The sequence below is a fragment of the Rhinoderma darwinii genome, unplaced genomic scaffold, assembly GCF_050947455.1.
Source record: "Rhinoderma darwinii isolate aRhiDar2 unplaced genomic scaffold, aRhiDar2.hap1 Scaffold_4314, whole genome shotgun sequence".
Classification (NCBI taxonomy): Eukaryota; Metazoa; Chordata; class Amphibia; order Anura; family Rhinodermatidae; genus Rhinoderma; species Rhinoderma darwinii.
The window spans coordinates 65,374-86,571 of record NW_027463826.1 but is presented as its reverse complement, the minus strand read 5'-3'; the positions used below and the strand labels follow the sequence as shown (position 1 = coordinate 86,571).

Genomic DNA, 21,198 nt, shown 5'->3' with positions numbered 1-21,198 from the left:
AATCCATAGTCCTTTTTAATCGATTGTGAAACAAAATCGAAACAACATAATAAAAAGTCAACTGCACCACGGATTCCCAGACAGTCTCCCACACTGGTACTAGCGAGGCCTTAGGCTGTGTAACTTCTGCGATCTGACGAGAGCAGGGGCATTCAGCTTAGAATGGCCATTGACATTAAATGCTTTAATCCATAGTCCTTTTTAATCGATTGTGAAACAAAATCTAAACGACATAATAAAAATTCAACGCACCACGGATTCCCAGACAGTCTCCCACACTGGTACTAGCGAGGCCTTAAGCTGTGTAACTTTTGCGATCTAACGAGAGCAGGCACACTCAGCTTAGAATGGCCATTGACATTAAAAGCCTTAATCCATAGTCCTATTTAATCTATTGTGAAACAAAATCTAAACAACATAATAAAAAGTCAACCTCACCACGGATTCCCAGACAGTCTCCCACACTCGTACTAGCAAGGCCTTAAGCTGTGTAACTTCTGCCATCTGACGAGAGCAGGGACATTCAGCTTAGAATGGCCATTGACATTAAATTCTTTAATCCATAGTCCTTTTTAATCAATTGTGAAACAAAATCTAAACGACATAACAAAAAGTCAACTGCACCACGGATTCCCAGACAGTCTCCCACACTGGTACTAGCGAGGGCTTAAGCTGTGTAACTTCTGCGATCTGACGAGAGCAGGCACATTCAGCTTAGAATGGCCATTGACGTTAAATGCTTTAATCCATAGTCCTATTTAATCTATTGTGAAACAAAATCTAAACGACATAATAAAAAGTCAACCGCACCATGGATTCCCAGACAGTCTCCCACACTCGTACTAGCGAGGCCTTAAGCTGTGTAACTTCTGCGACCTAACGAGAGCAGGCACATTCAGCTTAGAATGGCCATTGACATTAAATGCTTTAATCCATAGTCCTATTTAATCTATTGTGAAACAAAATCTAAACGACATAATAAAAAGTCAACCGCACCACGGATTCCCAGACAGTCTCCCACCCTGGTACTAGCGAGGCCTTAAGCTGTGTAACTTCTGCGATCTGACGAGAGCAGGCACATTCAGCTTAGAATGGCCATTGACATTAAATGCTTTAATCCATAGTCCTTTTTAATCGATTGTGAAACAAAATCTAAACGACATAATAAAAAGTCAACCGCACCACGGATTCCCAAACAGTCTCCCACACTGGTACTAGCGAGGCCTTAAGCTGTGTAACTTCTGCGATCTGACGAGAGCAGGCACATTCAGCTTAGAATAGCCATTGACATTAAATGCTTTAATCCATAGTCCTTTTTAATCGATTGTGAAACAAAATCTAAACGACATAATAAAAAGGCAAGCGCACCACGGATTCCCAGACAGTCTCCCACACTGGTACTAGCGAGGCCTTAAGCTGTGTAACTTCTGCGTTCTGACGAGAGCAGGCACATTCAGCTTAGAATGGCCATTGACGTTAAATGCTTTAATCCATAGTCCTATTTAATCTATTGTGAAACAAAATCTAAACGACATAATAAAAAGTCAACCGCACCACGGATTCCCAGACAGTCTCCCACACTGGTACTAGCGAGGCCTTAAGCGGTGTAACTTCTGCGATCTGACGAGAGCAGGCACATTCAGCTTAGAATGGCCATTGACATTAAATGCTTTAATTCATAGTCCTTTTTAATCGATTGTGAAACAAAATCTAAACGACATAATAAAAAGTCAACCGCACCACGGATTCCCAGACAGTCTCCCACACTGGTACTAGTGAGGCCTTAAGCTGTGTACCTTCTGCGATCTGACGAGAGCAGGGACATTCAGCTTAGAATGGCCATTGACATTAAATGCTTTAATCCATAGTCCTTTTTAATCGATTGTGAAACAAAATCGAAACAACATAATAAAAAGTCAACTGCACCACGGATTCCCAGACAGTCTCCCACACTGGTACTAGCGAGGCCTTAGGCTGTGTAACTTCTGCGATCTGACGAGAGCAGGGGCATTCAGCTTAGAATGGCCATTGACATTAAATGCTTTAATCCATAGTCCTTTTTAATCGATTGTGAAACAAAATCTAAACGACATAATAAAAATTCAACGCACCACGGATTCCCAGACAGTCTCCCACACTGGTACTAGCGAGGCCTTAAGCTGTGTAACTTTTGCGATCTAACGAGAGCAGGCACACTCAGCTTAGAATGGCCATTGACATTAAAAGCCTTAATCCATAGTCCTATTTAATCTATTGTGAAACAAAATCTAAACAACATAATAAAAAGTCAACCTCACCACGGATTCCCAGACAGTCTCCCACACTCGTACTAGCAAGGCCTTAAGCTGTGTAACTTCTGCCATCTGACGAGAGCAGGGACATTCAGCTTAGAATGGCCATTGACATTAAATTCTTTAATCCATAGTCCTTTTTAATCAATTGTGAAACAAAATCTAAACGACATAACAAAAAGTCAACTGCACCACGGATTCCCAGACAGTCTCCCACACTGGTACTAGCGAGGGCTTAAGCTGTGTAACTTCTGCGATCTGACGAGAGCAGGCACATTCAGCTTAGAATGGCCATTGACGTTAAATGCTTTAATCCATAGTCCTATTTAATCTATTGTGAAACAAAATCTAAACGACATAATAAAAAGTCAACCTCACCATGGATTCCCAGACAGTCTCCCACACTCGTACTAGCGAGGCCTTAAGCTGTGTAACTTCTGCGACCTAACGAGAGCAGGCACATTCAGCTTAGAATGGCCATCGACATTAAATGCTTTAATCCATAGTCCTTTTTAATCGATTGTGAAACAAAATCTAAACGACATAATAAAAATTCAACCGCACCACGTATTCCCAGACAGTCTCCCACACTGGTACTAGCGAGGCTTTAAGATGTGTAACTTCTGCGATCTGACGAGAGCAGGCACATTTAGCTTAGAATGGCCATTGACATTAAAAGCCTTAATCCATAGTCCTATTTAATCTATTGTGAAACAAAATCTAAACGACATAATAAAAAGTCAACCACACCACGGATTCCCAGACAGTCTCCCACACTAGTACTAGCGAGGCGTTAAGCTGTGTAACTTCTGCGATCTAACGAGAGCAGGCACATTCAGCTTAGAATGGCCATTGACATTAAATGCTTTAATCCATAGTCCTTTTTAATCGATTGTGAAACAAAATCTAAACGACATAATAAAAATTCAACCGCACCACGGATTCCCAGACACTCTCCCACACTGGTACTAGCGAGGCCTTAAGCTGTGTAACTTCTGCGTTCTGACGAGAGCAGGCACATTCATCTTAGAATGGCCATTGACGTTAAATGCTTTAATCCATAGTCCTTTTTAATCAATTGTGAAACAAAATCTAAACGACATAATAAAAGTCAACCGCACCACGGATTCCCAGACAGTCTCCCACACAGGTACTGGTGAGGCCTTAAGCTGTGTAACTTCTGCGATCTGACGAGAGCAGGCACATTCAGCTTAGAATGGCCATTGACGTTAAATGCTTTAATCCATAGTCCTATTTAATCTATTGTGAAACAAAATCTAAACGACATAATAAAAAGTCAACCGCACCACGGATTCCCAGACAGTCTCCCACACTGGTACTAGCGAGGCGTTAAGCTGTGTAACTTCTGCGATCTAACGAGAGAAGGCAAATTCAGCTTAGAATGGCCATTGACATTAAAAGCCTTAATCCAAAGTCCTATTTAATCTATTGTGAAACAAAATCTAAACAACATAATAAAAAGGCAACCGCACCACGGATTCCCAGACTGGTACTAGCGAGGCCTTAAGCTGTGTAACTTCTGCGTTCTGACGAGAGCAGGCACATTCAGCTTAGAATGGCCATTGACATTAAATGCTTTAATCCATAGTCCTTTTTAATCGATTGTGAAACAAAATCTAAACGACATAATAAAAAGTCAACCGCACCACAGATTCCCAGACAGTCTCCCACACTGGTACTAGCGAGGCCTTAAGCTGTGTAACTTCTGCAATCTGACGAGAGCAGGGACATTAAATGCTTTAATCCATAGTCCTTTTTAATCGATTGTGAAACAAAATCTAAACGACATAATAAATATTCAACCGCACCACTGATTCCCAGACAGTCTCCCACACTGGTACTAGCGAGGCCTTAAGCTGTGTAACTTCTGCGATCTGACGAGAGCAGGCACATTCAGCTTAGAATGGCCATTGACGTTAAATGCTTTAATCCATAGTCCTATTTAATCTATTGTGAAACAAAATCTAAACGACATAATAAAAAGTCAACCGCACCACGGATTCCCAGACAGCCTCCCACACTGGTACTAGCGAGGCGTTAAGCTGTGTAACTTCTGCGATCTAACGAGAGCAGGCACATTCAGCTTAGAATGGCCATTGACATTAAATGCTTTAATCCATAGTCCTTTTTAATCGATTGTGAAACAAAATCTAAACGACATAATAAAAAGTCAACCGCACCACGGATTCCCAGACAGTCTCCCACACTGGTACTAGCGAGGCCTTAAGCTGTGTAACTTCCGCGATCTGACGAGAGCAGGCACATTCAGCTTAGAATGGCCATTGACATTAAATGCGTTAATCCATAGTCCTTTTTAATCGATTGTGAAACAAAATCTAAACGACATAATAAAAAGTCAACCGCACCACGGATTCCAAGACAGTCTCCCACACTGGTACTAGCGAGGCCTTAAGCTGTGTAACTTCTGCAATCTGACGAGAGCAGGCACATTTAGCTTAGAATGGCCATTGACATTAAATGCTTTAATCCATAGTCCTTTTTAATCGATTGTGAAACAAAATCTAAACGACATAATAAAAAGTCAACCGCTCCACGGATTCCCAGACAGTCTCCCACACTGGTACTAGCGAGGCCTTAAGCTGAGTAACTTCTGCGATCTGACGAGAGCAGGCACATTCAGCTTAGAATGGCCATTGACATTAAATGATTTAATCCATAGTCCTTTTTAATCGATTGTGAAACAAAATCTAAACGACATAATAAAAAGTCAACCGCACCACGGATTCCCAGACAGTCTCCCACACTGGTACTAGCGAGGCCTTAAGCTGTGTAACTTCTGCGATCTGACGAGAGCAGGGACATTCAGCTTAGAATGGCCATTGACATTAAATGCTTTAATCCATAGTCCATTTTAATCGATTGTGAAACAAAATCTAAACGACATAATAAAAATTCAACCGCACCACGGATTCCCAGACAGTCTCCCACACTGGTACTAGCGAGGCCTTAAGCTGTGTAACTTCTGCGATCTGACGAGAGCAGGCACATTCAGCTTAGAATGGCCATTGAGGTTAAATGCTTTAATCCATAGTCCTATTTAATCTATTGTGAAACAAAATCTAAACGACATAATAAAAAGTCAACCGCACCACGGATTCCCAGACAGTCTCCCACACTGGTACTAGCGAGGCCTTAAGCTGTGTAACTTCTGCGATCTGACGAGAGCAGGCACATTCAGCTTAGAATGGCCATTGACGTTAAATGCTTTAATCCATAGTCCTATTTAATCTATTGTGAAACAAAATCGAAACTACATAATAAAAAGTCAACCGCACCACGGATTCCCAGACAGTCTCCCACACTGGTACTAGCGAGGCCTTATGCTGCGTAACTTCTGCGATCTGACGAGAGAAGGGACATTCAGCTTAGAATGGCCATTGACATTAAATGCTTTAATCCATAGTCCTTTTTAATCGATTGTGAAACAAAATCTAAACGACATAATAAAAAGTCAACCGCACCACGGATTCCCAGACAGTCTCCCACACTGGTACTAGCGAGGCCTTACGCTGCGTAACTTCTGCGATCTGACGAGAGAAGGGACATTCAGCTTAGAATGGCCATTGACATTAAATGCTTTAATCCATAGTCCTTTTTAATCGATTGTGAAACAAAATCTAAACGACATAATAAAAATTCAACCGCACCACGGATTCCCAGACAGTCTCCCACACTGGTACTAGCGAGGCCTTAAGCTGTGTAACTTCTGCGATCTGACGAGAGCAGGGACATTCAGCTTAGAACGGCCATTGACATTAAATGCTTTAATCCATAGTCCTTTTTAATCGATTGTGAAACAAAATCTAAACGACATAATAAAAATTCAACCGCACCATGGATTCCCAGACAGTCTCCCACACTGGTACTAGCGAGGCCTTAAGCTGTGTAACTTCTGCGTTCTGACGAGAGCAGGTACGTTCAGCTTAGAATGGCCATTGACGTTAAATGCTTTAATCCATAGTCCTTTTTAATCAATTGTGAAACAAAATCTAAACGACATAATAAAAAGTCAACCGCACCACGGATTCCCAGACAGTCTCCCACACTGGTACTGGTGAGGCCTTAAGCTGTGTAACTTCTGCGATCTGACGAGAGCAGGCACATTCAGCTTAGAATGGCCATTGACGTTAAATGCTTTAATCCATAGTCCTATTTAATCTATTGTGAAACAAAATCTAAACGACATAATAAAAAGTCAACCGCAACACGGATTCCCAGACAGTCTCCGACACTGGTACTAGCGAGGCGTTAAGCTGTGTAACTTCTGCGATCTAACGAGGGCAGGCAAATTCAGCTTAGAATGGCCATTGACATTAAAAGCCTTAATCCAAAATCCTATTTAATCTATTGTGACACAAAATCTAAACAACATAATAAAAAGTCAACCGCACCACGGATTCCCAGACAGTCTCCCACACTGGTACTAGCGAGGCCTTAAGCTGTGTAACTTCTGTGTTCTGACGAGAGCAGGCACATTCAGCTTAGAATGGCCATTGACATTAAATGCTTTAATCCATAGTCCTTTTTAATCGATTGTGAAACAAAATCTAAACGACATAATAAAAAGTCAACCGCACCACGGATTCCCAGACAGTCTCCCACACTGGTACTAGCGAGGCGTTAAGCTGTGTAACTTCTGCGATCTAACGAGAGCAGGCACATTCAGCTTAGAATGGCCATTGACATTAAATGCTTTAATCCATAGTCCTTTTTAATCGATTGTGAAACAAAATCTAAACGACATAATAAAAAGTCAACCGCACCACGGATTCCCAGACAGTCTCCCACACTGGTACTAGCGAGGCCTTAAGCTGTGTAACTTCTGCGATCTGACGAGAGCAGGCACATTCAGCTTAGAATGGCCATTGACATTAAATGCGTTAATCCATAGTCCTTTTTAATCGATTGTGAAACAAAATCTAAACGACATAATAAAAACTCAACCGCACCACGGATTCCAAGACAGTCTCCCACACTGGTACTAGCGAGGCCTTAAGCTGTGTAACTTCTGCAATCTGACGAGAGTAGGCACATTCAGCTTAGAATGGCCATTGACATTAAATGCTTTAATCCATAGTCCTTTTTAATCGATTGTGAAACAAAATCTAAACGACATAATAAAAAGTCAACCGCACCACGGATTCCCAGACAGTCTCCCACACTGGTACTAGCGAGGCCTTAAGCTGTGTAACTTCTGCGATCTGACGAGAGCAGGCACATTCAGCTTAGAATGGCCATTGACGTTAAATGCTTTAATCCATAGTCCTATTTAATCTATTGTGAAACAAAATCTAAACGACATAATAAAAAGTCAACCGCACCACGGATTCCCAGACAGTCTCCCACACTGGTACTAGCGAGGCGTTAAGCTGTGTAACTTCTGCGATCTAACGAGAGCAGGCACATTCAGCTTAGAATGGCCATTGACATTAAATGCTTTAATCTATAGTCCTTTTTAATCGATTGTGAAACAAAATCTAAACGACATAATAAAAAGTCAACCGCACCACGGATTCCCAGACAGTCTCCCACACTGGTACTAGCGAGGCCTTAAGCTGTGTAACTTCTACGATCTGACGAGAGCAGGCACATTCAGCTTAGAATGGCCATTGACTTTAAAAGCCTTAATCCATAGTCCTATTTAATCTATTGTGAAACAAAATCTAAACAACATAATAAAAACTCAACCGCACCACAGATTCTCAGAGAGTCTCCCACACTGGTACAAGCGAGGCCTTAAGCTGTGTAACTTCTGCGATCTGACGAGAGCAGGCACATTCAGCTTAGAATGGCCATTGACGCTAAATGCTTTAATCCATAGTCCTATTTAATCTATTGTGAAACAAAATCTAAACGACATAATAAAAATTCAACCGCACCACGGATTCCCAGACAGTCTCCCACACTGGTACTAGCGAGGCCTTAAGCTGTGTAACTTCTGCGATCTGACGAGAGCAGGGACATTCAGCTTAGAATGGCCATTGACATTAAATGCTTTAATCCATAGTCCTTTTTAATCGATTGTGAAACAAAATCTAAACGACATAATAAAAATTCAACCGCACCACGGATTCCCAGACACTCTCCCACACTGGTACTAGCGAGGCCTTAAGCTGTGTAACTTCTGCGTTCTGACGAGAGCAGGCACATTCAGCTTAGAATGGCCATTGACGTTAAATGCTTTAATCCATAGTCCTTTTTAATCAATTGTGAAACAAAATCTAAACGACATAATAAAAGTCAACCGCACCACGGATTCCCAGACAGTCTCACCACACAGGTACTGGTGAGGCCTTAAGCTGTGTAACTTCTGCGATCTGACGAGAGCAGGCACATTCAGCTTAGAATGGCCATTGACGTTAAATGCTTTAATCCATAGTCCTATTTAATCTATTGTGAAACAAAATCTAAACGACATAATAAAAAGTCAACCGCACCACGGATTCCCAGACAGTCTCCCACACTGGTACTAGCGAGGCCTTAAGCTGTGTAACTTCTGCAATCTGACGAGAGCAGGCACATTCAGCTTAGAATGGCCATTGACATTGATTGCTTTAATCCATAGTCCTTTTTAATCGATTGTGAAACAAAATCTAAACGACATAATAAAAAGTCAACCGCACCACGGATTCCCAGACAGTCTCCCACACTGGTACTAGCGAGGCCTTAAGCTGTGTAACTTCTGCGATCTGACGAGAGCAGGCACATTCAGCTTAGAATAGCCATTGACATTAAATGCTTTAATCCATAGTCCTTTTTAATCGATTGTGAAACAAAATCTAAACTACATAATAAAAAGTCAACCGCACCACGGATTCCCAGACAGTCTCCCACACTGGTACTAGCGAGGCGTTAAGCTGTGTAACTTCTGCGATCTAACGAGAGCAGGCACATTCAGCTTAGAATGGCCATTGACATTAAATGCTTTAATCCATAGTCCTTTTTAATCGATTGTGAAACAAAATCTAAACGACATAATAAAAAGGCAACCGCACCACGGATTCCCAGACAGTCTCCCACACTGGTACTAGCGAGGCCTTAAGCTGTGTAACTTCTGCGATCTTACGAGAGCAGGGACATTCAGCTTAGAATGGCCATTGACATTAAATGCTTTAATCCATAGTCCTTTTTAATCGATTGTGAAACAAAATCTAAACGACATAATAAAAATTCAACCGCGCCACGGATTCCCAGACAGTCTCCCACACTGGTACTAGCGAGGCCTTAAGCTGTGTAACTTCTGCGATCTGACGAGAGCAGGCACATTCAGCTTAGAATGGCCATTGACGTTAAATGCTTTAATCCATAGTCCTATTTAATCTATTGTGAAACAAAATCTAAACGACATAATAAAAAGTCAACCGCACCACGGATTCCCAGACAGTCTCCCACACTGGTACTAGCGAGGCATTACGCTGTGTAACTTCTGCGATCTAACGAGAGCAGGCACATTCAGCTTAGAATGGCCATTGACATTAAATGCTTTAATCCATAGTCCTTTTTAATCGATTGTGAAACAAAATCTAAACGACCTAATAAATATTCAACCGCACCACTGATTCCCAGACAGTCTCCCTCACTGGTACTAGCGAGGCCTTAAGCTGTGTAACTTCTGCGATCTGACGAGAGCAGGCACATTCAGCTTAGAATGGCCATTGACGAAAAATGCTTTAATCCATAGTCCTATTTAATCTATTGTGAAACAAAATCTAAACGACATAATAATAAGTCAACCGCTCCACGGATTCCCAGACAGTCTCCCACACTGGTACTAGCGAGGCGTTAAGCTGTGTAACTTCTGCGATCTTACGAGAGCAGGCACATTCAGCTTAGAATGGCCATTGACATTAAATGCTTTAATCCATAGTCCTTTTTAATCGATTGTGAAACAAAATCTAAACGACATAATAAAAAGTCAACCGCACCACGGATTCCCAGACAGTCTCCCACACTGGTACTAGCGAGGCCTTAAGCTGTGTAACTTCTGCGATCTAACGAGAGCAGGCACATTCAGCTTAGAATGGCCATTGACATTAAATGCTTTAATCCATAGTCCTTTTTAATCGATTGTGAAACAAAATCTAAACAACATAATAAAAAGTCAACCGCACCACGGATTCCCAGACAGTCTCCCACACTGGTACTAGCGAGGCCTTAAGCTGTGTAACTTCTGCGTTCTGACGAGAGCAGGCACATGCAGCTTAGAATGGCCATTGACGTTAAATGTTTTAATCCATAGTCCTTTTTAATCAATTGTGAAACAAAATCTAAACGACATAATAAAAATTCAACCGCACCATGGATTCCCTGACAGTCTCCCACACTGGTACTAGCGAGGTCTTAAGCTGTGTAACTTCTGCATTCTGACGAGAGCAGGCACATTCAGCTTAGAATGGCCATTGACGTTAAATGCTTTAATCCATAGTCCTTTTTAATCAATTGTGAAACAAAATCTAAACGACATAATAAAAAGTGAACCCCACCACGGATTCCCAGACAGTCTCCCACACTGGTACTAGCGAGGCCTTAAGCTGTGTAACTTCTGCGATCTGACGAGAGCAGGGACATTCAGCTTAGAATGGCCATTGACATTAAATGCTTTAATCCATAGTCCTTTTTAATCGATTGTGAAACAAAATCTAAACGACATAATAAAAAGTCAGCCGCACCACGGATTCCCAGACAGTCTCCCACACTGGTACTAGCGAGGCCTTAAGCTGTGTAACTTCTGCGTTCTGACGAGAGCAGGCACATGCAGCTTAGAATGGCCATTGACGTTAAATGTTTTAATCCATAGTCCTTTTTAATCAATTGTGAAACAAAATCTAAACGACATAATAAAAATTCAACCGCACCATGGATTTCCTGACAGTCTCCCACACTGGTACTAGCGAGGTCTTAAGCTGTGTAACTTCTGCGTTCTGACGAGAGCAGGCACATTCAGCTTAGAATGGCCATTGACGTTAAATGCTTTAATCCATAGTCCTTTTTAATCGATTGTGAAACAAAATCTAAACAACATAATAAAAAGTCAACCGCACCACGGATTCCCAGACAGTCTCCCACACTGGTACTAGCGAGGCCTTAAGCTGTGTAACTTCTGCGATCTGACGAGAGCAGGGACATTCAGCTTAGAATGGCCATTGACATTAAATGCTTTAATCCATAGTCCTTTTTAATCGATTGTGAAACAAAATCTAAACGACATAATAAAAAGTCAACCGCACCACGGATTCCAAGACAGTCTCCCACACTGGTACTAGCGAGCCCTTAAGCTGTGTAAGTTCTGCGATCTGACGAGAGCAGGCACATTCAGCTTAGAATGGCCATTGACATTAAATGCTTTAATCCATATTCCTTTTTAATCGATTGTGAAACAAAATCTAAACGACATAATAAAAAGTCAACCGCACCACAGATTCCCAGACAGTCTCCCACACTGGTACTAGCGAGGCGTTAAGCTGAGTAATTTCTGCGATCTAACGAGAGCAGGCACATTCAGCTTAGAATGGCCATTGACATTAAATGCTTTAATCCATAGTCCTTTTTAATCGATTGTGAAACAAAATCTAAACGACATAATAAAAAGTCAACCGCACCACGGATTCCCAGACAGTCTCCCACACTGGTACTAGCGAGGCCTTAAGCTGTGTAACTTCTGCGATCTGACGAGAGCAGGCACATTCAGCTTAGAATGGCCATTGACATTAAATGCTTTAATCCATAGTCCTTTTTAATCGATTGTGAAACAAAATCTAAACGACATAATAAAAAGTCAACCGCACCACGGATTCCCAGACAGTCTCCCACACTGGTACTAGCGAGGCCTTAAGCTGCGTAACTTCTGCGATCTGACGAGAGCAGGCACATTCAGCTTAGAATGGCCATTGACATTAAATGCTTTAATCCATAGTCCTTTTTAATCGATTGTGAAACAAAATCTAAACGACATAATAAAAAGTCAACCGCACCACGGATTCCAAGACAGTCTCCCACACTGGTACTAGCGAGGCCTTAAGCTGTGTAACTTCTGCGATCTGACGAGAGCAGGCACATTCAGCTTAGAATTGCCATTGACATTAACTGCTTTAATCCATAGTCCTTTTTAATCGATTGTGAAACAAAATCTAAACGACATAATAAAAAGTCAACCGCTCCACGGATTCCCAGACAGTCTCCCACACTGGTACTAGCGAGGCCTTAAGCTGAGTAACTTCTGCGATCTGACGAGAGCAGGCACATTCAGCTTAGAATGGCGATTGACATTAAATGCTTTAATCCATAGTCCTTTTTAATCGATTGTGAAACAAAATCTAAACGACATAATAAAATGTCAACCGCACCACGGATTCCCAGACAGTCTCCCACACTGGTACTAGCGAGGCCTTAAGCTGTGTAACTTCTGCGATCTGACGAGAGCAGGGACATTCAGCTTAGAATGGCCATTGACATTAAATGCTTTAATCTATAGTCCTTTTTAATCGATTGTGAAACAAAATCTAAACGACATAATAAAAATTCAACCGCACCATGGATTCCCAGACAGTCTCCCACACTGGTACTAGTGAGGCCTTAAGCTGTGTAACTTCTGCGTTTTGACGAGAGCAGGCACATTCAGCTTAGAATTGCCATTGACATTAAATGCTTTAATCCATAGTCCTTTTTAATCAATTGTGAAACAAAATCTAAACGACATAATAAAAAGTCAACCGCACCACGGATTCTCAGACAGTCTCCCACACTGGTACTGGTGAGGCCTTAAGCTGTGTAACTTCTGCGATCTGACGAGAGCAGGGACATTCAGCTTAGAATGGCCATTGACATTAAATGCTTTAATCCATAGTCCTTTTTAATCGATTGTGAAACAAAATCTAAACGACATAATAAAAATTCAACCGCACCACGGATTCCCAGACAGTCTCCCACACTGGTACTAGCGAGGCCTTAAGCTGTGTAACTTCTGCGATCTGACGAGAGCAGGCACATTCAGCTTAGAATGGCCATTGCCGTTAAATGCTTTAATCCATAGTCCTATTTAATCTATTGTGAAACAAAATCTAAACGACATAATAAAAATTCAACCGCACCACGGATTCCCAGACAGTCTCCCACACTGGTACTAGCGAGGCCTTAAGCTGTGTAACTTCTGCGATCTGACGAGAGCAGGGACATTCAGCTTAGAATGGCCATTGACATTAAATGCTTTAATCCATAGTCCTTTTTAATCGATTGTGAAACAAAATCTAAACGACATAATAAAAATGCAACCGCACCACGGATTCCCAGATACTCTCCCACACTGGTACTGGTGAGGCCTTAAGCTATGTAACTTCTGCGTTCTGACGAGAGCAGGCACATTCAGCTTAGAATGGCCATTGACATTAAATGCTTTAATCCATAGTCCTTTTTAATCAATTGTGAAACAAAATCTAAACGACATAATAAAAAGTCAACCGCACCACGGATTCCCAGACAGTCTCCCACACTGGTACTGGTGAGGCCTTAAGCTGTGTAACTTCTGCGATCTGACGAGAGCAGGCACATTCAGCTTAGAATGGCCATTGACGTTAAATGCTTTAATCCATAGTCCTATTTAATCTATTGTGAAACAAAATCTAAACGACATAATAAAAAGTCAACCGCACCACGGATTCCCAGACAGTCTCCCACACTGGTACTAGCGAAGCGTTAAGCTGTGTAACTTCTGCGATCTAACGAGAGAAGGCAAATTCAGCTTAGAATGGCCATTGACATTAAAAGCCTTAATCCAAAATCCTATTTAATCTATTGTGAAACAAAATCTAAACAACATAATAAAAAGTCAACCGCACCACGGATTCCCAGACAGTCTCCCACACTGGTACTGGTGAGGCCTTAAGCTGTGTAACTTCTGCGATCTGACGAGAGCAGGCACATTCAGCTTAGAATGGCCATTGACGTTAAATGCTTTAATCCATAGTCCTATTTAATCTATTGTGAAACAAAATCTAAACGACATAATAAAAAGTCAACCGCACCACGGATTCCCAGACAGTCTCCCACACTGGTACTAGCGAAGCGTTAAGCTGTGTAACTTCTGCGATCTAACGAGAGAAGGCAAATTCAGCTTAGAATGGCCATTGACATTAAAAGCCTTAATCCAAAGTCCTATTTAATCTATTGTGAAACAAAATCTAAACAACATAATAAAAAGTCAACCGCACCATGGATTCCCAGACTGTCTCCCACACTGGTACTAGCGAGGCCTTAAGCTGTGTAACTTCTGCGTTCTGACGAGAGCAGGAACATTCAGCTTAGAATTGCCATTGACGTTAAATGCTTTAATCCATAGTCCTATTTAATCTATTGTGAAACAAAATCTAAACGACATAACAAAAAGTCAACCGCACCACGGATTCCCAGACAGTCTCCCACACTGGTACTAGCGAGGCCTTAAGTTGTGTAACTTCTGCAATCTGACGAGAGCAGGCACATTCAGCTTAGAATGGCCATAGACATTGAATGGTTTAATCCATAGTCCTTTTTAATCGATTGTGAAACAAAATCTAAACGACATAATAAAAAGTCAACCGCACCACGGATTCCCAGACAGTCTCCCACACTGGTACTAGCGAGGCCTTAAGCTGTGTAACTTCTGCGATCTGACGAGAGCAGGCACATTCAGCTTAGAATGGCCATTGACATTAAATGCTTTAATCCATAGTCCTTTTTAATCGATTGTGAAACAAAATCTAAACGACATAATAAAAAGTCAACCGCACCACGGATTCCCAGACAGTCTCCCACACTGGTACTAGCGAGGCCTTAAGCTGTGTAACTTCTGCGATCTGACGAGAGCAGGCACATTCAGCTTAGAATGGCCATTGACATTAAATGCTTTAATCCATAGTCCTTTTTAATCGATTGTGAAACAAAATCTAAACGACATAATAAAAAGTCAACCGCACCACGGATTCCCAGACAGTCTCCCACACTGGTACTAGCGAGGCGTTAAGCTGTGTAACTTCTGCGATCTAACGAAAGCAGGCACATTCAGCTTAGAATGGCCATTGACATTAAATGCTTTAATCCATAGTCCTTTTTAATCGATTGTGAAACAAAATCTAAACGACATAATAAAAAGTCAACCGCACCACGCATTCCCAGACAGTCTCCCACACTGGTACTAGCGAGGCCTTAAGCTGTGTAACTTCTGCGATCTGACGAGAGCAGGCACATTCAGCTTAGAATGGCCATTGACATTAAATGCTTTAATCCATAGTCCTTTTTAATCGATTGTGAAACAAAATCTAAACGACATAATAAAAAGTCAACCGCACCACGGATTCCCAAACAGTCTCCCACACTGGTACTAGCGAGGCGTTAAGCTGTGTAACTTCTGCGATCTAACGAGAGCAGGCACATTCAGCTTAGAATGGCCATTAACATTAAATGCTTTAATCCATAGTTCTTTTTAATCGATTGTGAAACAAAATCTAAACGACATAATAAAAAGTCAACCGCACCACGGATTCCCAGACAGTCTCCCACACTGGTACTAGCGAGGCCTTAAGCTGTGTAACTTCTGCGATCTGACGAGAGCAGGCACATTCAGCTTAGAATGGCCATTGACATTAAATGCTTTAATCCATAGTCCTTTTTAATCGATTGTGAAACAAAATCTAAACGACATAATAAAAAGTCAACCGCACCACGGATTCCCAGACAGTCTCCCACACTGGTACTAGCGAGGCCTTAAGCTGTGTAACTTCTGCGATCTGACGAGAGCAGGCACATTCAGCTTAGAATGGCCATTGACATTAAATGCTTTAATCCATAGTCCTTTTTAATCGATTGTGAAACAAAATCTAAACGACATAATAAAAAGTCAACCGCACCACGGATTCCCAGACAGTCTCCCACACTGGTACTAGCGAGGCGTTAAGCTGTGTAACTTCTGCGATCTAACGAAAGCAGGCACATTCAGCTTAGAATGGCCATTGACATTAAATGCTTTAATCCATAGTCCTTTTTAATCGATTGTGAAACAAAATCTAAACGACATAATAAAAAGTCAACCGCACCACGCATTCCCAGACAGTCTCCCACACTGGTACTAGCGAGGCCTTAAGCTGTGTAACTTCTGCGATCTGACGAGAGCAGGCACATTCAGCTTAGAATGGCCATTGACATTAAATGCTTTAATCCATAGTCCTTTTTAATCGATTGTGAAACAAAATCTAAACGACATAATAAAAAGTCAACCGCACCACGGATTCCCAAACAGTCTCCCACACTGGTACTAGCGAGGCGTTAAGCTGTGTAACTTCTGCAATCTAACGAGAGCAGGCACATTCAGCTTAGAATGGCCATTAACATTAAATGCTTTAATCCATAGTTCTTTTTAATCGATTGTGAAACAAAATCTAAACGACATAATAAAAAGTCAACCGCACCACGGATTCCCAGACTGGTACTAGCGAGGCCTTAAGCTGTGTAACTTCTGCGATCTGACGAGAGCAGGCACATTCAGCTTAGAATGGCCATTGACATTAAATGCTTTAATCCATAGTCCTTTTTAATCGATTGTGAAACAAAATCTAAACGACATAATAAAAAGTCAACCGCACCACGTATTCCCAGACAGTCTCCCACACTGGTACTAGCGAGGCCTTAAGCTGTGTAACTTCTGCGATCTGACGAGAGCAGGCACATTCAGCTTAGAATGGCCATTGACGTTAAATGCTTTAATCCATAGTCCTATTTAATCTATTGTGAAACAAAATCTAAACGACATAATAAAAAGTCAACCGCACCACGGATTCCCAGACAGTCTCCCACACTGGTACTAGCGAGGCCTTAAGCTGTGTAACTTCTGCGATCTGACGAGAGCAGGCACATTCAGCTTAGAATGGCCATTTACATTAAATGCTTTAATCCATAGTCCTTTTTAATCGATTGTGAAACAAAATCTAAACGACATAATAAAAAGTCAACCGCACCACGGATTCCCAGACAGTCTCCCACACTGGTACTAGCGAGGCCTTAAGCTGTGTAACTTCTGCGATCTGACGAGAGCAGGGACATTCAGCTTAGAATGGCCATTGACATTAAATGCTTTAATCCATAGTCCTTTTTAATCGATTGTGAAACAAAATCTAAACGACATAATAAAAAGTCAACCGCACCACGGATTCCCAGACAGTCTCCCACACTGGTACTAGCGAGGCCTTAAGCTGTGTAACTTCTGCGATCTGACGAGAGCAGGCACATTCAGCTTAGAATGGCCATTGACATTAAATGGTTTAATCCATAGTCCTTTTTAATCGATTGTGAAACAAAATCTAAACGACATAATAAAAAGTCAACCGCTCCACGGATTCCCAGACAGTCTCCCACACTGGTACTAGCGAGGCCTTAAGCTGTGTAACTTCTGCGATCTGACGAGAGCAGGCACATTCAGCTTAGAATGGCCATTGACTTTAAAAGCCTTAATCCATAGTCCTATTTAATCTATTGTGAAACAAAATCTAAACAACATAATAAAAAGTCAACCGCACCACAGATTCCCAGAGAGTCTCCCACACTGGTACTAGCGAGGCCTTAAGCTGTGTAACTTCTGCGATCTGACGAGAGCAGGCACATTCAGCTTAGAATGGCCATTGACTTTAAATGCTTTAATCCATAGTCCTTTTTAATCGAATGTGAAACAAAATCTAAACGACATAATAAAAAGTCAACCGCACCACGGATTCCCAGACAGTCTCCCACACTGGTACTAGCGAGGCCTTAAGCTGTGTAACTTCTGCGATCTGACGAGAGCAGGCACATTCAGCTTAGAATGGCCATTGACGTTAAATGCTTAAATCCATAGTCCTATTTAATCTATTGTGAAACAAAATCTAAACGACATAATAAAAAGTCAACCGCACCACGGATTCCCAGACAGTCTCCCACACTGGTACTAGCGAGGCCTTAAGCTGTGTAACTTCTGCGATCTGACGAGAGCAGGCACATTCAGCTTAGAATGGCCATTGACATTAAATGCTTTAATCCATAGTCCTTTTTAATCGATTGTGAAACAAAATCTAAACGACATAATAAAAAGTCAACCGCACCACGGATTCCCAGACAGTCTCCCACACTGGTACTAGCGAGGCCTTAAGCTGTGTAACTTCTGCGATCTGACGAGAGCAGGCGAATTCAGCTTAGAATGGCCATTGACATTAAATGCTTTAATCCATAGTCCTTTTTAATCGATTGTGAAACAAAATCTAAACGACATAATAAAAAGTCAACCGCACCACGGATTCCCAGACAGTCTCCCACACTGGTACTAGCGAGGCCTTAAGCTGTGTAACTTCTGCTATCTGACGAGAGCAGGGACATTCAGCTTAGAATGGCCATTGACATTAAATGCTTTAATCCATAGTCCTTTTTAATCGATTGTGAAACAAAATCTAAACGACATAATAAAAACTCAACCGCACCACGGATTCCCAGACAGTCTCCCACATTGGTACTAGCGAGGCCTTAAGCTGTGTAACTTCTGCGATCTGACGAGAGCAGGCACATTCAGTTTAGAATGGCCATTGACATTAAATGCTTTAATCCATAGTCCTTTTTAATCGATTGTGAAACAAAATCTAAACAACATAATAAAAAGTCAACCGCACCACGGATTCCCAGACAGTCTCCCACACTGGTACTAGCGAGGCCTTAAGCTGTGTAACTTCTGCGATCTGACGAGAGCAGGCACATTCAGCTTAGAATGGCCACTGACATTAAAAGCCTTAATCCATAGTCCTATTTAATCTATTGTGAAACAAAATCTAAACAACATAATAAAAAGCCAACCGCACCACGGATTCCCAGACAGTCTCCCACACTGGTACTAGCGAGGCCTTAAGCTGTGTAACTTCCGCGATCTGACGAGAGCAGGGACATTCAGCTTAGAATGGCCATTGACATTAAATGCTTTAATCCATAGTCCTTTTTAATCGATTGTGAAACAAAATCTAAACGACATAATAAATATTCAACCGCACCACGGATTCCCAGACAGTCTCCCACACTGGTACTAGCGAGGCATTAAGCTGTGTAACTTCTGCGTTCTGACGAGAGCAGGCTCATTCAGCTTAGAATGGCCATTGACGTTAAATGCTTTAATCCATAGTCCTATTTAATCTATTGTGAAACAAAATCTAAACGACATAATAAAAAGTCAACCGCACCACGGATTCCCAGACAGTCTCCCACACTGGAACTAGCGAGGCGTTAAGCTGTGTAACTTCTGCGATCTAACGAGAGCAGGCACATTCAGCTTAGAATGGCCATTGACATTAAATGCTTTAATCCATAGTCCTTTTTAATCGATTGTGAAACAAAATCTAAACGACATAATAAAAAGTCAACCGCACCACGGATTCCCAGACAGTCTCCCACACTGGTACTAGCGAGGTTTTAAGCTGTGAAACTTCTGCGATCTAACGAGAGCAGGCACATTCAGCTTCGAATGGCTATTGACATTAAATGCTTTAATCCATAGTCCTTTTTAATCGATTGTGAAACAAAATCTAAACGACATAATAAAAAGTCAACCGCACCACGGATTCCCAGACAGTCTCCCACACTGGTACTAGCGAGGCCTTAAGCTGTGTAACTTCTGCGATCTGACGAGAGCATGGACATTCAGTTTAGAATGGCCATTGACATTAAATGCTTTAATCCATAGTCCTTTTTAATCGATTGTGAAACAAAATCGAAACGACATAATAAAAAGTCAACCGCACCACGGATTCCGAGACAGTCTCCCACACTGGTACTAGCGAGGCCTTAAGCTGTGTAACTTCTGCGATCTGACGAGAGCATGGACATTCAGCTTAGAATGGCTATTGACATTAAATGCTTTAATCCATAGTCCTTTTTAATCGATTGTGAAACAAAATCTAAACGACATAATAAAAAGTCAACCGCACCACGGATTCCCAGACAGTCTCCCACACTGGTACTAGCGAGGCATTAAGCTGTGTAACTTCTGCGATCTAACGAGAGCAGGTACATTCAGCTTAGAATGGCCAAATACATTAAACGCTTTAATCCATAGTCCTATTTAATCTATTGTGAAACAAAATCTAAACGACATAATACAAAGTTAACCGCACCACGGATTCCCAGACAGTCTCCCACATTGGTACTAGCGAGGCGTTAAGCTGTGTAACTTCTGCGATCTAACAAAAGCAGGCACATTCAGCTTAGAATGGCCATTGACATTAAATGCTTTAATCCATAGTCCTTTTTAATCGATTGTGAAACAAAATCTAAACGACATAATAAAAAGTCAACCGCACCACGGATTCCCAGACAGTCTCCCACACTGGTACTAGCGAGGCCTTAAGCTGTGTAACTTCTGCGATCTGACGAGAGCAGGCGCATTAAGTTTAGAATGGCCATTGACATTAAATGCTTTAATCCATAGTCCTTTTTAATCGATTGTGAAACAAAATCTAAACGACATAATAAAAAGTCAACCGCACCACGGATTCCCAGACAGTCTCCCACACTGGTACTAGCGAGGCCTTAAGCGGTGTAACTTCTGCAATCTGACGAGAGCAGGGACATTCAGCTTAGAATGGCCATTGACATTAAATGCTTTAATCCATAGTCCTTTTTAATCGATTGTGAAACAAAATCTAAACGGCATAATAAAAATTCAACCGCACCACGGATTCCCAGACAGTCTCCCACACTGGTACTAGCGAGGCCTTAAGCTGTGTAACTTCTGAGATCTGACGAGAGCAGGCACATTCAGCTTAGAATGGCCACTGACTTTAAAAACCTTAATCCATAGTCCTATTTAATCTATTGTGAAACAAAATCTAAACAA

The 21,198-nt window shown here is 41.8% G+C and overlaps 88 pseudogenes; all 88 read right to left on the bottom strand.

The window, feature by feature from the left end:
• Window positions 1-55: 55 nt before the first annotated feature.
• On the bottom strand, window positions 56-174 carry LOC142712192 (5S ribosomal RNA; annotated as a pseudogene).
• Window positions 175-612: 438 nt separating this feature from the next.
• LOC142712278 (5S ribosomal RNA) lies at window positions 613-731 on the bottom strand (annotated as a pseudogene).
• Window positions 732-798: 67 nt separating this feature from the next.
• Window positions 799-917, bottom strand: LOC142712478 (5S ribosomal RNA; annotated as a pseudogene).
• Window positions 918-984: 67 nt separating this feature from the next.
• On the bottom strand, window positions 985-1,103 carry LOC142712107 (5S ribosomal RNA; annotated as a pseudogene).
• A 67-nt stretch (window positions 1,104-1,170) lies between these two features.
• On the bottom strand, window positions 1,171-1,289 carry LOC142712176 (5S ribosomal RNA; annotated as a pseudogene).
• Window positions 1,290-1,357: 68 nt separating this feature from the next.
• On the bottom strand, window positions 1,358-1,475 carry LOC142712442 (5S ribosomal RNA; annotated as a pseudogene).
• Window positions 1,476-1,542: 67 nt separating this feature from the next.
• LOC142712246 (5S ribosomal RNA) lies at window positions 1,543-1,661 on the bottom strand (annotated as a pseudogene).
• A 67-nt stretch (window positions 1,662-1,728) lies between these two features.
• On the bottom strand, window positions 1,729-1,847 carry LOC142712292 (5S ribosomal RNA; annotated as a pseudogene).
• A 67-nt stretch (window positions 1,848-1,914) lies between these two features.
• On the bottom strand, window positions 1,915-2,033 carry LOC142712191 (5S ribosomal RNA; annotated as a pseudogene).
• A 438-nt stretch (window positions 2,034-2,471) lies between these two features.
• LOC142712277 (5S ribosomal RNA) lies at window positions 2,472-2,590 on the bottom strand (annotated as a pseudogene).
• A 439-nt stretch (window positions 2,591-3,029) lies between these two features.
• On the bottom strand, window positions 3,030-3,148 carry LOC142712405 (5S ribosomal RNA; annotated as a pseudogene).
• A 252-nt stretch (window positions 3,149-3,400) lies between these two features.
• On the bottom strand, window positions 3,401-3,519 carry LOC142712222 (5S ribosomal RNA; annotated as a pseudogene).
• Window positions 3,520-4,108: 589 nt separating this feature from the next.
• On the bottom strand, window positions 4,109-4,227 carry LOC142712324 (5S ribosomal RNA; annotated as a pseudogene).
• Window positions 4,228-4,294: 67 nt separating this feature from the next.
• On the bottom strand, window positions 4,295-4,413 carry LOC142712441 (5S ribosomal RNA; annotated as a pseudogene).
• Window positions 4,414-4,480: 67 nt separating this feature from the next.
• Window positions 4,481-4,599, bottom strand: LOC142712155 (5S ribosomal RNA; annotated as a pseudogene).
• Window positions 4,600-4,666: 67 nt separating this feature from the next.
• LOC142712453 (5S ribosomal RNA) lies at window positions 4,667-4,785 on the bottom strand (annotated as a pseudogene).
• Window positions 4,786-4,852: 67 nt separating this feature from the next.
• Window positions 4,853-4,971, bottom strand: LOC142712263 (5S ribosomal RNA; annotated as a pseudogene).
• A 67-nt stretch (window positions 4,972-5,038) lies between these two features.
• LOC142712141 (5S ribosomal RNA) lies at window positions 5,039-5,157 on the bottom strand (annotated as a pseudogene).
• A 67-nt stretch (window positions 5,158-5,224) lies between these two features.
• LOC142712219 (5S ribosomal RNA) lies at window positions 5,225-5,343 on the bottom strand (annotated as a pseudogene).
• A 67-nt stretch (window positions 5,344-5,410) lies between these two features.
• LOC142712490 (5S ribosomal RNA) lies at window positions 5,411-5,529 on the bottom strand (annotated as a pseudogene).
• A 67-nt stretch (window positions 5,530-5,596) lies between these two features.
• Window positions 5,597-5,715, bottom strand: LOC142712460 (5S ribosomal RNA; annotated as a pseudogene).
• Window positions 5,716-5,782: 67 nt separating this feature from the next.
• Window positions 5,783-5,901, bottom strand: LOC142712461 (5S ribosomal RNA; annotated as a pseudogene).
• Window positions 5,902-5,968: 67 nt separating this feature from the next.
• LOC142712374 (5S ribosomal RNA) lies at window positions 5,969-6,087 on the bottom strand (annotated as a pseudogene).
• A 67-nt stretch (window positions 6,088-6,154) lies between these two features.
• Window positions 6,155-6,273, bottom strand: LOC142712285 (5S ribosomal RNA; annotated as a pseudogene).
• Window positions 6,274-6,340: 67 nt separating this feature from the next.
• Window positions 6,341-6,459, bottom strand: LOC142712186 (5S ribosomal RNA; annotated as a pseudogene).
• Window positions 6,460-6,712: 253 nt separating this feature from the next.
• LOC142712179 (5S ribosomal RNA) lies at window positions 6,713-6,831 on the bottom strand (annotated as a pseudogene).
• A 67-nt stretch (window positions 6,832-6,898) lies between these two features.
• Window positions 6,899-7,017, bottom strand: LOC142712354 (5S ribosomal RNA; annotated as a pseudogene).
• A 67-nt stretch (window positions 7,018-7,084) lies between these two features.
• On the bottom strand, window positions 7,085-7,203 carry LOC142712489 (5S ribosomal RNA; annotated as a pseudogene).
• Window positions 7,204-7,456: 253 nt separating this feature from the next.
• On the bottom strand, window positions 7,457-7,575 carry LOC142712488 (5S ribosomal RNA; annotated as a pseudogene).
• Window positions 7,576-7,642: 67 nt separating this feature from the next.
• LOC142712352 (5S ribosomal RNA) lies at window positions 7,643-7,761 on the bottom strand (annotated as a pseudogene).
• Window positions 7,762-7,828: 67 nt separating this feature from the next.
• Window positions 7,829-7,947, bottom strand: LOC142712220 (5S ribosomal RNA; annotated as a pseudogene).
• Window positions 7,948-8,014: 67 nt separating this feature from the next.
• On the bottom strand, window positions 8,015-8,133 carry LOC142712477 (5S ribosomal RNA; annotated as a pseudogene).
• A 67-nt stretch (window positions 8,134-8,200) lies between these two features.
• LOC142712274 (5S ribosomal RNA) lies at window positions 8,201-8,319 on the bottom strand (annotated as a pseudogene).
• Window positions 8,320-8,386: 67 nt separating this feature from the next.
• On the bottom strand, window positions 8,387-8,505 carry LOC142712387 (5S ribosomal RNA; annotated as a pseudogene).
• A 253-nt stretch (window positions 8,506-8,758) lies between these two features.
• On the bottom strand, window positions 8,759-8,877 carry LOC142712229 (5S ribosomal RNA; annotated as a pseudogene).
• Window positions 8,878-8,944: 67 nt separating this feature from the next.
• Window positions 8,945-9,063, bottom strand: LOC142712148 (5S ribosomal RNA; annotated as a pseudogene).
• A 67-nt stretch (window positions 9,064-9,130) lies between these two features.
• LOC142712351 (5S ribosomal RNA) lies at window positions 9,131-9,249 on the bottom strand (annotated as a pseudogene).
• Window positions 9,250-9,316: 67 nt separating this feature from the next.
• Window positions 9,317-9,435, bottom strand: LOC142712309 (5S ribosomal RNA; annotated as a pseudogene).
• Window positions 9,436-9,502: 67 nt separating this feature from the next.
• LOC142712308 (5S ribosomal RNA) lies at window positions 9,503-9,621 on the bottom strand (annotated as a pseudogene).
• Window positions 9,622-9,688: 67 nt separating this feature from the next.
• On the bottom strand, window positions 9,689-9,807 carry LOC142712468 (5S ribosomal RNA; annotated as a pseudogene).
• A 67-nt stretch (window positions 9,808-9,874) lies between these two features.
• Window positions 9,875-9,993, bottom strand: LOC142712431 (5S ribosomal RNA; annotated as a pseudogene).
• Window positions 9,994-10,060: 67 nt separating this feature from the next.
• LOC142712480 (5S ribosomal RNA) lies at window positions 10,061-10,179 on the bottom strand (annotated as a pseudogene).
• Window positions 10,180-10,246: 67 nt separating this feature from the next.
• Window positions 10,247-10,365, bottom strand: LOC142712132 (5S ribosomal RNA; annotated as a pseudogene).
• A 67-nt stretch (window positions 10,366-10,432) lies between these two features.
• Window positions 10,433-10,551, bottom strand: LOC142712119 (5S ribosomal RNA; annotated as a pseudogene).
• Window positions 10,552-10,804: 253 nt separating this feature from the next.
• Window positions 10,805-10,923, bottom strand: LOC142712463 (5S ribosomal RNA; annotated as a pseudogene).
• Window positions 10,924-10,990: 67 nt separating this feature from the next.
• Window positions 10,991-11,109, bottom strand: LOC142712255 (5S ribosomal RNA; annotated as a pseudogene).
• Window positions 11,110-11,362: 253 nt separating this feature from the next.
• On the bottom strand, window positions 11,363-11,481 carry LOC142712140 (5S ribosomal RNA; annotated as a pseudogene).
• A 253-nt stretch (window positions 11,482-11,734) lies between these two features.
• On the bottom strand, window positions 11,735-11,853 carry LOC142712449 (5S ribosomal RNA; annotated as a pseudogene).
• Window positions 11,854-11,920: 67 nt separating this feature from the next.
• LOC142712487 (5S ribosomal RNA) lies at window positions 11,921-12,039 on the bottom strand (annotated as a pseudogene).
• Window positions 12,040-12,106: 67 nt separating this feature from the next.
• Window positions 12,107-12,225, bottom strand: LOC142712113 (5S ribosomal RNA; annotated as a pseudogene).
• A 67-nt stretch (window positions 12,226-12,292) lies between these two features.
• On the bottom strand, window positions 12,293-12,411 carry LOC142712288 (5S ribosomal RNA; annotated as a pseudogene).
• Window positions 12,412-12,478: 67 nt separating this feature from the next.
• LOC142712152 (5S ribosomal RNA) lies at window positions 12,479-12,597 on the bottom strand (annotated as a pseudogene).
• A 67-nt stretch (window positions 12,598-12,664) lies between these two features.
• LOC142712156 (5S ribosomal RNA) lies at window positions 12,665-12,783 on the bottom strand (annotated as a pseudogene).
• A 253-nt stretch (window positions 12,784-13,036) lies between these two features.
• Window positions 13,037-13,155, bottom strand: LOC142712349 (5S ribosomal RNA; annotated as a pseudogene).
• A 67-nt stretch (window positions 13,156-13,222) lies between these two features.
• On the bottom strand, window positions 13,223-13,341 carry LOC142712340 (5S ribosomal RNA; annotated as a pseudogene).
• Window positions 13,342-13,408: 67 nt separating this feature from the next.
• On the bottom strand, window positions 13,409-13,527 carry LOC142712272 (5S ribosomal RNA; annotated as a pseudogene).
• Window positions 13,528-13,780: 253 nt separating this feature from the next.
• Window positions 13,781-13,899, bottom strand: LOC142712185 (5S ribosomal RNA; annotated as a pseudogene).
• Window positions 13,900-14,152: 253 nt separating this feature from the next.
• LOC142712184 (5S ribosomal RNA) lies at window positions 14,153-14,271 on the bottom strand (annotated as a pseudogene).
• A 253-nt stretch (window positions 14,272-14,524) lies between these two features.
• Window positions 14,525-14,643, bottom strand: LOC142712415 (5S ribosomal RNA; annotated as a pseudogene).
• A 67-nt stretch (window positions 14,644-14,710) lies between these two features.
• On the bottom strand, window positions 14,711-14,829 carry LOC142712430 (5S ribosomal RNA; annotated as a pseudogene).
• Window positions 14,830-14,896: 67 nt separating this feature from the next.
• On the bottom strand, window positions 14,897-15,015 carry LOC142712486 (5S ribosomal RNA; annotated as a pseudogene).
• Window positions 15,016-15,082: 67 nt separating this feature from the next.
• Window positions 15,083-15,201, bottom strand: LOC142712485 (5S ribosomal RNA; annotated as a pseudogene).
• Window positions 15,202-15,268: 67 nt separating this feature from the next.
• LOC142712451 (5S ribosomal RNA) lies at window positions 15,269-15,387 on the bottom strand (annotated as a pseudogene).
• A 67-nt stretch (window positions 15,388-15,454) lies between these two features.
• On the bottom strand, window positions 15,455-15,573 carry LOC142712129 (5S ribosomal RNA; annotated as a pseudogene).
• A 67-nt stretch (window positions 15,574-15,640) lies between these two features.
• Window positions 15,641-15,759, bottom strand: LOC142712439 (5S ribosomal RNA; annotated as a pseudogene).
• A 67-nt stretch (window positions 15,760-15,826) lies between these two features.
• On the bottom strand, window positions 15,827-15,945 carry LOC142712484 (5S ribosomal RNA; annotated as a pseudogene).
• A 67-nt stretch (window positions 15,946-16,012) lies between these two features.
• Window positions 16,013-16,131, bottom strand: LOC142712483 (5S ribosomal RNA; annotated as a pseudogene).
• Window positions 16,132-16,198: 67 nt separating this feature from the next.
• LOC142712450 (5S ribosomal RNA) lies at window positions 16,199-16,317 on the bottom strand (annotated as a pseudogene).
• Window positions 16,318-16,384: 67 nt separating this feature from the next.
• LOC142712128 (5S ribosomal RNA) lies at window positions 16,385-16,503 on the bottom strand (annotated as a pseudogene).
• Window positions 16,504-16,930: 427 nt separating this feature from the next.
• LOC142712175 (5S ribosomal RNA) lies at window positions 16,931-17,049 on the bottom strand (annotated as a pseudogene).
• A 67-nt stretch (window positions 17,050-17,116) lies between these two features.
• LOC142712218 (5S ribosomal RNA) lies at window positions 17,117-17,235 on the bottom strand (annotated as a pseudogene).
• A 67-nt stretch (window positions 17,236-17,302) lies between these two features.
• Window positions 17,303-17,421, bottom strand: LOC142712137 (5S ribosomal RNA; annotated as a pseudogene).
• A 67-nt stretch (window positions 17,422-17,488) lies between these two features.
• Window positions 17,489-17,607, bottom strand: LOC142712482 (5S ribosomal RNA; annotated as a pseudogene).
• A 67-nt stretch (window positions 17,608-17,674) lies between these two features.
• LOC142712198 (5S ribosomal RNA) lies at window positions 17,675-17,793 on the bottom strand (annotated as a pseudogene).
• Window positions 17,794-17,860: 67 nt separating this feature from the next.
• LOC142712147 (5S ribosomal RNA) lies at window positions 17,861-17,979 on the bottom strand (annotated as a pseudogene).
• A 67-nt stretch (window positions 17,980-18,046) lies between these two features.
• LOC142712469 (5S ribosomal RNA) lies at window positions 18,047-18,165 on the bottom strand (annotated as a pseudogene).
• A 67-nt stretch (window positions 18,166-18,232) lies between these two features.
• On the bottom strand, window positions 18,233-18,351 carry LOC142712457 (5S ribosomal RNA; annotated as a pseudogene).
• Window positions 18,352-18,418: 67 nt separating this feature from the next.
• On the bottom strand, window positions 18,419-18,537 carry LOC142712120 (5S ribosomal RNA; annotated as a pseudogene).
• A 67-nt stretch (window positions 18,538-18,604) lies between these two features.
• Window positions 18,605-18,723, bottom strand: LOC142712303 (5S ribosomal RNA; annotated as a pseudogene).
• Window positions 18,724-18,790: 67 nt separating this feature from the next.
• LOC142712391 (5S ribosomal RNA) lies at window positions 18,791-18,909 on the bottom strand (annotated as a pseudogene).
• Window positions 18,910-18,976: 67 nt separating this feature from the next.
• Window positions 18,977-19,095, bottom strand: LOC142712153 (5S ribosomal RNA; annotated as a pseudogene).
• A 67-nt stretch (window positions 19,096-19,162) lies between these two features.
• LOC142712257 (5S ribosomal RNA) lies at window positions 19,163-19,281 on the bottom strand (annotated as a pseudogene).
• A 67-nt stretch (window positions 19,282-19,348) lies between these two features.
• On the bottom strand, window positions 19,349-19,467 carry LOC142712445 (5S ribosomal RNA; annotated as a pseudogene).
• Window positions 19,468-19,906: 439 nt separating this feature from the next.
• Window positions 19,907-20,025, bottom strand: LOC142712417 (5S ribosomal RNA; annotated as a pseudogene).
• A 67-nt stretch (window positions 20,026-20,092) lies between these two features.
• Window positions 20,093-20,211, bottom strand: LOC142712429 (5S ribosomal RNA; annotated as a pseudogene).
• A 439-nt stretch (window positions 20,212-20,650) lies between these two features.
• On the bottom strand, window positions 20,651-20,769 carry LOC142712216 (5S ribosomal RNA; annotated as a pseudogene).
• A 67-nt stretch (window positions 20,770-20,836) lies between these two features.
• On the bottom strand, window positions 20,837-20,955 carry LOC142712402 (5S ribosomal RNA; annotated as a pseudogene).
• A 67-nt stretch (window positions 20,956-21,022) lies between these two features.
• LOC142712426 (5S ribosomal RNA) lies at window positions 21,023-21,141 on the bottom strand (annotated as a pseudogene).
• Between the last annotated feature and the right edge of the window lie 57 nt (window positions 21,142-21,198).